The sequence below is a fragment of the Sceloporus undulatus genome, chromosome 3, assembly GCF_019175285.1.
Source record: "Sceloporus undulatus isolate JIND9_A2432 ecotype Alabama chromosome 3, SceUnd_v1.1, whole genome shotgun sequence".
NCBI classification, from domain to species: domain Eukaryota; kingdom Metazoa; phylum Chordata; class Lepidosauria; order Squamata; family Phrynosomatidae; genus Sceloporus; species Sceloporus undulatus.
The window spans coordinates 182,930,914-182,939,096 of NC_056524.1; the positions used below are offsets into that span (position 1 = coordinate 182,930,914).

General features: G+C 39.4%; 1 protein-coding gene across 3 annotated transcripts in view; it reads left to right on the plus strand.

The window, feature by feature from the left end:
* The window catches only part of LOC121926369 (heparan sulfate glucosamine 3-O-sulfotransferase 1-like), a 119,138-nt gene that overhangs the window by 55,923 nt on the left and 55,032 nt on the right, over window positions 1-8,183 (plus strand). The window contains exon 2 of one of the 3 annotated variants that reach the window (XM_042459304.1): window positions 6,658-6,789. The exons of the other annotated variants lie outside the window; for them this stretch is intronic. The gene's annotated coding sequence lies outside the window, so the exon portion shown is untranslated. The remainder of the gene's footprint in view (window positions 1-6,657; window positions 6,790-8,183) is intronic. 3 annotated transcript variants of the gene reach the window in all.

The window sequence follows — 8,183 nt, forward strand, 5'->3', positions numbered from 1 at the left end:
TCGCGCCAAAGCCACACTCCATTCCTAAGCACTGGAGGGCAGCTTTGGTGCAGCTTCCGGATTCTTAGGACGCATGCATCATTTAAACAGCATACCTCCAAAGAGACCCGAAGCAGCTTTATTTTGGCAGTCTGTAACAGGCCCATATGGTTTCATATCTAAAACTTACATTGCAAATTGCACTTGGATACCTTTTGTCCTACATTAACATTCACACTTAAAACAATTAACAGGAGAGACTCAAATGTAGTTTTTATGTTCTAAGTTAAAGCATCAACCTGAAAGCTGGTTAGAGGATTTCAATTGTCTTGTCTTTTCAATTGCTGCCACAGTCTAAAGGAGAGTCATACATCCTAATCCTAATTCTAGTCTTGTTTCATGCATTCCTATTTCTTTAATCAACTTGAACAGAATTACATGGATTCTGTTAATGCAAAGACAGCATTGGTAGAATTTCCTACTGCACTGAATAATCAGGCAAAATTAAGAGCCAGCTAAACAATCAACATAATTACATGGTGCAGTTTTTGATGGCTGATAGCAGGTGGGTTGGAATGTGTGTATTTTACTGCTTCAGCATATTAACATTTAACATCCATCCTTTCTGAAACCACAGACCACTTTGTAGGCAGAGGACACTGAATTTCTCAAGAAGCTGTATGCTTTGCATCAGGAAAACTTTTGTGTTCCAAATGGATATTAAATTTCTTGGCTTGAAGGAGGAGGTTCCAGCCTGCAAGAAATACCCCTCCATACCATCTGAGTAGCAGGACAGCAAAATGCAGGCCTATGGCTAACATCTTCCTTTTTTTCCTACTCCTGTATGGTTTTTAATACCTTGTCTGATGAATCATCGAATCATAGAGTTGGAAGCTTTGAAAGATTGTAAGCCTGAGGGCAGGGAACCGTCCAATTAAAAAGATTGTATGTACAGCACTGTGTAAATTTACAGCGCTTTATAAATAAAGGTTAATAATAATAATAATTGCAACATGTATATTGTGCATTTTGATTGGTCCAATAAAGGTATGATTGTGAAGTTGAAAGCTTTCATGACCGGCAACCATAGTTTTTTGTGTTTTTTTCGGGGCTATGTGGCCATGTTCTAGAAGAGTTTTTTTCTTGACATTTTGCTAAATTCTGTGGCTGGCATCGTCAGAGAATGTTGGCATAGAAGAGAGATGGAGATACACACACACACACACACACACAGAGTGCTTGGATTTTTTCACTATCTTTTTCTTTGTCCTTCTTGTGCTCTTTGTGTCGTTGTTCTCAGTCTTTGTGTTTGTCTTTATGTGTGTGAGAATCGTTCGCTCAGAAATCTGGATCGATCTGGGAGTCGTTGTGCAGCTGGTCCCCACTCATGGCCTACGCTGCTCTACCTCCAAGTTGATTTTGCAGTGTTTTGAGTGATCTAGTGATTTTTTTGGACAGACTCATTACTATTGATAAAACATAATTATATCACTATGATCCAGAGACCAAACAACAATTCTTGCAGTGGTATTACTCTGCACTCTTTGGTTCTCTGCAACCGAAGAAACTCAAGACTCAATGGTCAGCAGAAAAGATCATGGCCACACATTTTTGGGATAAGAAATGTATTTCAGTGACTTACTAAGTTCAGAAGGGCCAAACAGTTAATGCAGAATACTACACTAATTTGCTGTTCTGATTAGGGGAGATGTTGAAGATAAAAGGGTGAGGGAAACTGCATGAAGGTGTTCTCTTTTTTTTGTAGGACAATGCATCCACTCACAGAGCTGGCAAGATGATGTTTTGAAGAATTTGGGGTTTGGGTGTATAGATCATCCACCCTACTCACCAAATCTTACTTCATCTGATTATTTCCTGTTTCCAAATCTTAAAAAGAGTTTGAAAGGAAGGAAATTTTCAAATAATTCAGGGGTGATAGCAGCAGCAGAGCAGTATTTCAGTAACCAGGCAACAGAATGATGATGATGATGACGATGACGATGATGATGATTGGAAAGGTTAAAGAAACTTGAGAAACGATGTACTAAGTGTGTTGAACTTTGGGGTGAATATGTGGAATCATTATTGTGGATCATTTTTTGTTCCACTTTCTGCCAACATGAACCTAGTCAGTCTTTGGATATGACTATTCATCCAGCTCATCTTCTCATGCCCACAATGTGTCAGATTGGAATGCTCTGAGTTTCTTTTATTACTTTTTCTGCAGGTGTCCATAACTCAGGGACATAGCCAGGATTTTAGGAAGGGGGGGGGTCCAGACTAAGTGCCACTATTATAATGGGGCTTGGGTGCAGTGGTGCAGCAGTGCGTGCCATTCATTTTTCTAATGGAAGGGGGAGTCTAGACCCCCCACTTGACTATGTCCCTGCGTGTTTTAGATGATCGAAGGCTTTTTTAGTACTATGTTTCTTCTGAATAGATTCTTGCAAAAATTTTGGTGGTAGTCTTTATTTTTTTACATCTCAAAAAATTAGATCCACATTTCTGATAAGTAATAACATCAAATATGGTACTAGACTTTTAAAAACAAATCTTGGCTAGCATATTATTAGATAGTTTCCCTTGTTGTAAACTGATGCATGATCACATAAAGTTGAATTTTGTATAATGTTGGTGTTCTCAGGTGGGGAGCAGAGGTGTTAACTGTATTTTTGGGAACATTGCACAAGCAGAGCCACCATGGATTCCTTTGCACAATGGGCATAATATCACCAAGGGTCCCATTAGGACACCCCACAGGATACCCTGGTAAACACATCACAGTTCACTAGAAGGATTGTATATTATGCCAGAGATTTAGCTATGTTACCGTCAAGTTGTGAATTGTAGCCTCTGATGCAGAATCTGGGCCCTTATATCAGTAGTGAGATTTTCCTGATGCATGATGCTTGAGGAGAAAGAATTCATCAAGAGGGATATAGTGTCTAAAATATCAAGGAAAGTGATAGTACTACTGTATTCTGCTTTGGTTAGGCCTCACCTGGAATACTGCATCCAGTTCTGGGTACCTCAATTCAAGAAATATGTTGACAAGCTGTAGCGTGTTCAGAGTGCAGCCAAAATGAAGAGTCAAGAAACCATGCCTTATGAGGAGAGCTGGGTATGTTTAGCCTGATGAAAAGACAGTTAAAGGGGACATAATAGTCATGTTTAAATATTTGAAGGGATGTCATATCAAATAAATAGGCTTGTTTTCCACATTTCCAGAGACTAAGACAAGAGCAATGGATTCAAACTACAGGAAAAGAGATTCCCTCAGGAGGAACTTCCTGATGGTCAGAGCTGTTCGACAGTGGAATGTGCTGCTTTGGAGTCTCTTTTGGAGGCTTTTAAACAGAAGCTAGATGGTCATCTATTGTGGGTGCTTTGACTGGTATTCATGCTTGGCAGGGGGTTGACTCGATGACCCTTATGGCCTCTTCCAACTCTATGATTCTGTGATTCTATTCTATTCTATAAGTCTAAAAATGTTAGTCAAAAAAACTGACACCCCCCCCCAAAAAATGGAGGGCCAAATTATGCACAAGCCAGTGTCAGTACTGTATTCTTACTCTTATTTTAAAAAAAAAAGGGGGGGGGAGGGAGAGCTTAATCTTTCCTGGAAGCATATAAAAGAAGTACTTACCACCTCTACTCTCTCATCCATCCAGCCTTTATGGTGAGTACAAATAGCTGTAATTTTGTAAGTTCCCTGAAGAATGTTTGTTTGAGGACACCTACATCTCAAAACCTCCATGGGTGTACAAAGTTTACATGAGAGATAAAACCATCACTCAAGTTTTCAAGGTGTTTCAGCTTTGTAACAGAAATGTACCATGTGCTCGTTGAATTCTGGGATCAACTCAGTTTTGGGAACACTGACTGGTGTTCACTATTATATAACTGGATTTTTGTTGGAAACAGTTGCATTAAATGTTTCTGGGCAGCAACTGAAAATCAGTAGAACTTGCTAGCCATGGGGGAACTGACTTGCCACTGCAGTTTTTTGCAGTTAGAATGGGTCAGGTAGGGTCAGGCTCTCCAGTTCAATGGAAGGAAAGCAGACCCAATTTTAATAATATCCTGAATCCCACATAGCTTCTTTTAAGCTTTTGGAGGAACTCCTGGATATTCTCACAAAGAGGATACAGTGTATATCCTGCAGGATGTTTTGTCTTTTCTCATTGACTAGCTCCCCCAACACTACATTGTAAACTTCACTTGTGTAACTCTGGAAAATTACAAGAGATTTATCACACTGTGTGAGTGGAAGAAAGGAAAGAGCTATTCACAGTAAATAAGTGAAAAGTCCCACTTAGCTCACTTAACTAATCCCCTAGTTATCTAGATTGTGATTTCTGTTTAGAAAAAATTGTGCCCATCATTTATTTTCAAGAATTTAAATCAGATCATGTGACATGAAAAATATACCTCAGTAAAGAGTGCTGGATAAGACGGTGTCAGTTCTGGAGTTCACTTAGAAAACATCTAATATCAAGTAAATAACATCAAATATCAAGTAAATAAATTTCAGTAGGACATATAAAGTTGCATTTTACCAAATTCTAGTCTTGTTTAACTTGTTCATGGAATGCTTTCAAAAGGTTTATTTGTTAACAAGTTGCATTTAACTTTCACAGGTGAGCCAGATCATATAGTTTCACCTACTAAATACCTGGGTTCCATGTAAAATCTTGAAAGCAGTATTTCATATAGAGGTCATTGAATAATTCTGCAAATATTGTAATACAGTACAAGCCCCGTATCCATGTGGGATGCATTCCAAGGCTTTCCACTGATAATGAAAATCACACATTATAGTGAATCCTGTATTTCCAGCAGAAGTTGACCAGACAGTCAACTTCTGGCAAACGTCGAACATAGAGTCATGTTTCAGGACCTCCAATGAGACCATAGTTTTTCAGACACGGGTAAGTGAAAGTGCCCGTGCTACCCCTGCAGATAGGGATGTCATACTTTACAAGAACCCAGCAAGGAAGTAGACAGTGGACTTTATTGTTAAACTTTTGGGGTGAAGCAGACAGGCCAAATGGAGCCATCTGCGGTTGCTTCAGCCACAATCACTCTGGGACCTCAATGACCAGATGCCATGGTCCCAAAGATGGCCGCTGCTGTGATCCCAAATGGGCCACTGGAAGGAGTGACTTTTTGCTGCTCCTTTTGGGGCCAGCTTCAGATCATGTTAGTTGGTACCAGAGCAGCTTCTGACAACTTCAGGTGCTTGTGCCCTTTGAATGCCACACCTTCAAAGCACCCAGAAGGCACTTTATTTGGCCTGTCTGCTTCAGGCCTAAGAATTGCTGGTTTTAGATTCTCTGAACTTTTTTTGTTCTAGAAAAAGCCCAGTCATGTTGCATCTCAATAACAAAGTGGTGCAATTTGTGAGTTATGCTCCTAAATGTTTTCTTTTAAGTCTCAGTAAGGATAGAAAGCAGGCATTCAGTCAAAACAACATACTTTTATGATTATATACCTGATCCTTCTTCCTGATATGTGCGAGTGTGTGTGTTTCTACATTCGTTTGAATGATAGCTTGAAATGTTTATCCTGAATGGCTATTGGCATACTTAATGAGCAAGCACATAGTAAGAGAACCTGCTTTTCCACCCACTGTGACCAGTGATTATTGACAAGAAAGCCATGAAAAGTCTGGAGATCATGGTGTACTTAAAGCAGCAGAAAAGCATATTCTTTTCAGTATCATGGGAGGATGGCAAAGGCTGTTTGGCTTTAAATATTAGACTGCATCTTTTTCAGGAGATGCCATTTAAGAGATTTCAGCAATCTATTACTAATGTTCCAGCTGTTTTATGAAAATATCACATTAGCTCCATGTTGTCAGTACTTAAGAACAGCTAGTATTTTTTTAAAAAAAACACACAATAATTTCTAGGAAGCTCATAGAGGTGTAAAGAAATGTCCATTGAAGAACTCTGACAAAATAATCTGTATTTCTAATCTTGCTCAGCACAGACAATTTTTCATGCATCAGGCCCATACCCTTGAAGCTATCGTTTTCCCATAACAGCAAGATTCTTTCTTGCCTATCTCAGTTGAAATTTTAATTGGCCTACTAAAACTTTCTCATGGGCAGAGGGAAACACTGTGTGTGTGTAATATAACTTAGTCTTGATTTGCCATTTAAAATGAAATACAACCTGTATATAAACTTCAAAAAAAAGCATCTTTTTAGAAGAGGAAGAGGACCCCAACAATTGGCATATGAAATGAAATACTGGTTTTCAAACTCTGCATGGGGAAAAAAAATAACATTTGATCCTAATTTTATGTTATGCTTCTGAGGAATATGTTAGCATGTTCTTGCTCAGTCTGGAGGTCTTGTGCATTATGACATTGAGTATTGCTGAGAAAGTGCAATGTCAGGTGTTCAGGTGGTATACCTAAGTAGATTATTTGCATGACTCTTGGGCCTGTCCATTTGGTAGAGTAGACCCACAGAACTAATTCCTTGATGGCAAGCCCATTGTGTTCCATGGGTCTGTTTTATTTGGGACTGCAATTGGATTTAGGCATTAGCACTTACTCTCAGATGGGATACAGTTTGAGATTCATGTACACAGAACCAGAACCAGAACCAGGGTCTGATGGGTACATGTGAGTGTTTTAACAACGTTGTGCATTTTTCTGTTATTACAGGTTTTACTACATACAAAAAGAAGCATTACTCTATGGAATGATGTTTTGAGTTCCTCCTATCACAGTACAGTTACTGGCATCATTGTTCATTATTTCCAAGTGATCCTAATGCCAACTGCTTTATAAATCCAGGTAAGTGTATTTCTGTTCCAATTTATGACAATTAAAGAAAAAACACAAATTGAAAGAATAAAAAAGGAAAACCAGTATAGCACTCAATGATGTCTGTCCACCAGTGAAAGGGCAGTGTGGGTAGAATGGATTCCCTATGCATTGTAGTTGCCCCACCTCCAAGACCCATGAAATAGGCTTCATAAGTGGAATGGACTGTCCAGATGAGATTTTCTTTTCTGGCCATATCAGACTTCACAAAAGGACATTCCTTTCTTCTACTCCTCACTGCAGAAGATCCTTTTGAGGAGCAGCAAGAGAAAAAGTTTTGCCGTATGAGTTGAATATAATCCAAGAGGTCTAAAGCCAAGCTACCAATAATACCATATTTATTTCTGAATTGATAACTTAAAGAGTGTATAATTCTGCAGTTCATAGTATTCATGTAAATTAATAACAGTTTGTTGTGGCAGAATGTTGTTTATTTATGTCAGCGTTTTTGTAATAGCATGCTACCTTTTAACTGTTTTCACAGATAACAAAAACTATATTTATAACACAAGGTAACATATGGGATGTTTCTTTTTCAATAATGGTGTGTCTGGTGGCCTATTGCCCTTAGGTAGCTGTCTGTTACAGACTAATTAACTTTCTGATTTTTAATATTTTGTTTATTTAATTAGGCATTTGTATATTGTTTTTCAAGGTCAAAGGTTTATATTCAGGTCTTATTCTGTTAGCACAAAATTTCTAGTGCTTATGCAAAATCATATTCCTTCTTTGGCTTGTATAAAATCCAGTCCCACAGATATTCCCCTTCTATTCTCACCACTCATTGCAATTTAGACTATTGAGATTATCGCACTGCGTTCTGAGAACGTTCCATATCATCACGTGATGAAAACGTTCCTGGAACGGATATTACCGCATTAGAAATCAAAACGTGATCAGAACGGGATCAGAACGGCAGTTTACCGCACTGCAATTCCTTTTTCTTGAAACCGTTCTCAGAACGGTTTGCTGTATTAAGTTTTGTGGGCTGTCTTCTGATGACGTCGCCACTCAGTGGTTGGACGGCTCGGGAGAGGCGCTGCCCCCAGGAAAGAGGGAAAAGGGAGGCTTGGGCCATGGAGCTCGCCTCTCCTGAGTCCCTCGGCTTACTGAAATCCCTCACCTCCCTTCCCCATAGGAATCAATCCAAAAACGGAGTTTTAAAAGAGCAGTGAGCCCTATGGGTCTTCATCTGGGGGGAGCAGAGGATGCTTGGCTATGGGGTTGTCCTGCCATCTCTCCCTCTCTCCTCTTTCCTCATAGGAATCAATCCAAAAACGGAGCTTAAAGAGCACTGAGCCCTATGGGTCTTCATCTGGGGGGAGCAGAGGATGCTTGGCTATGGGGTTGTCCTGCCATCTCTC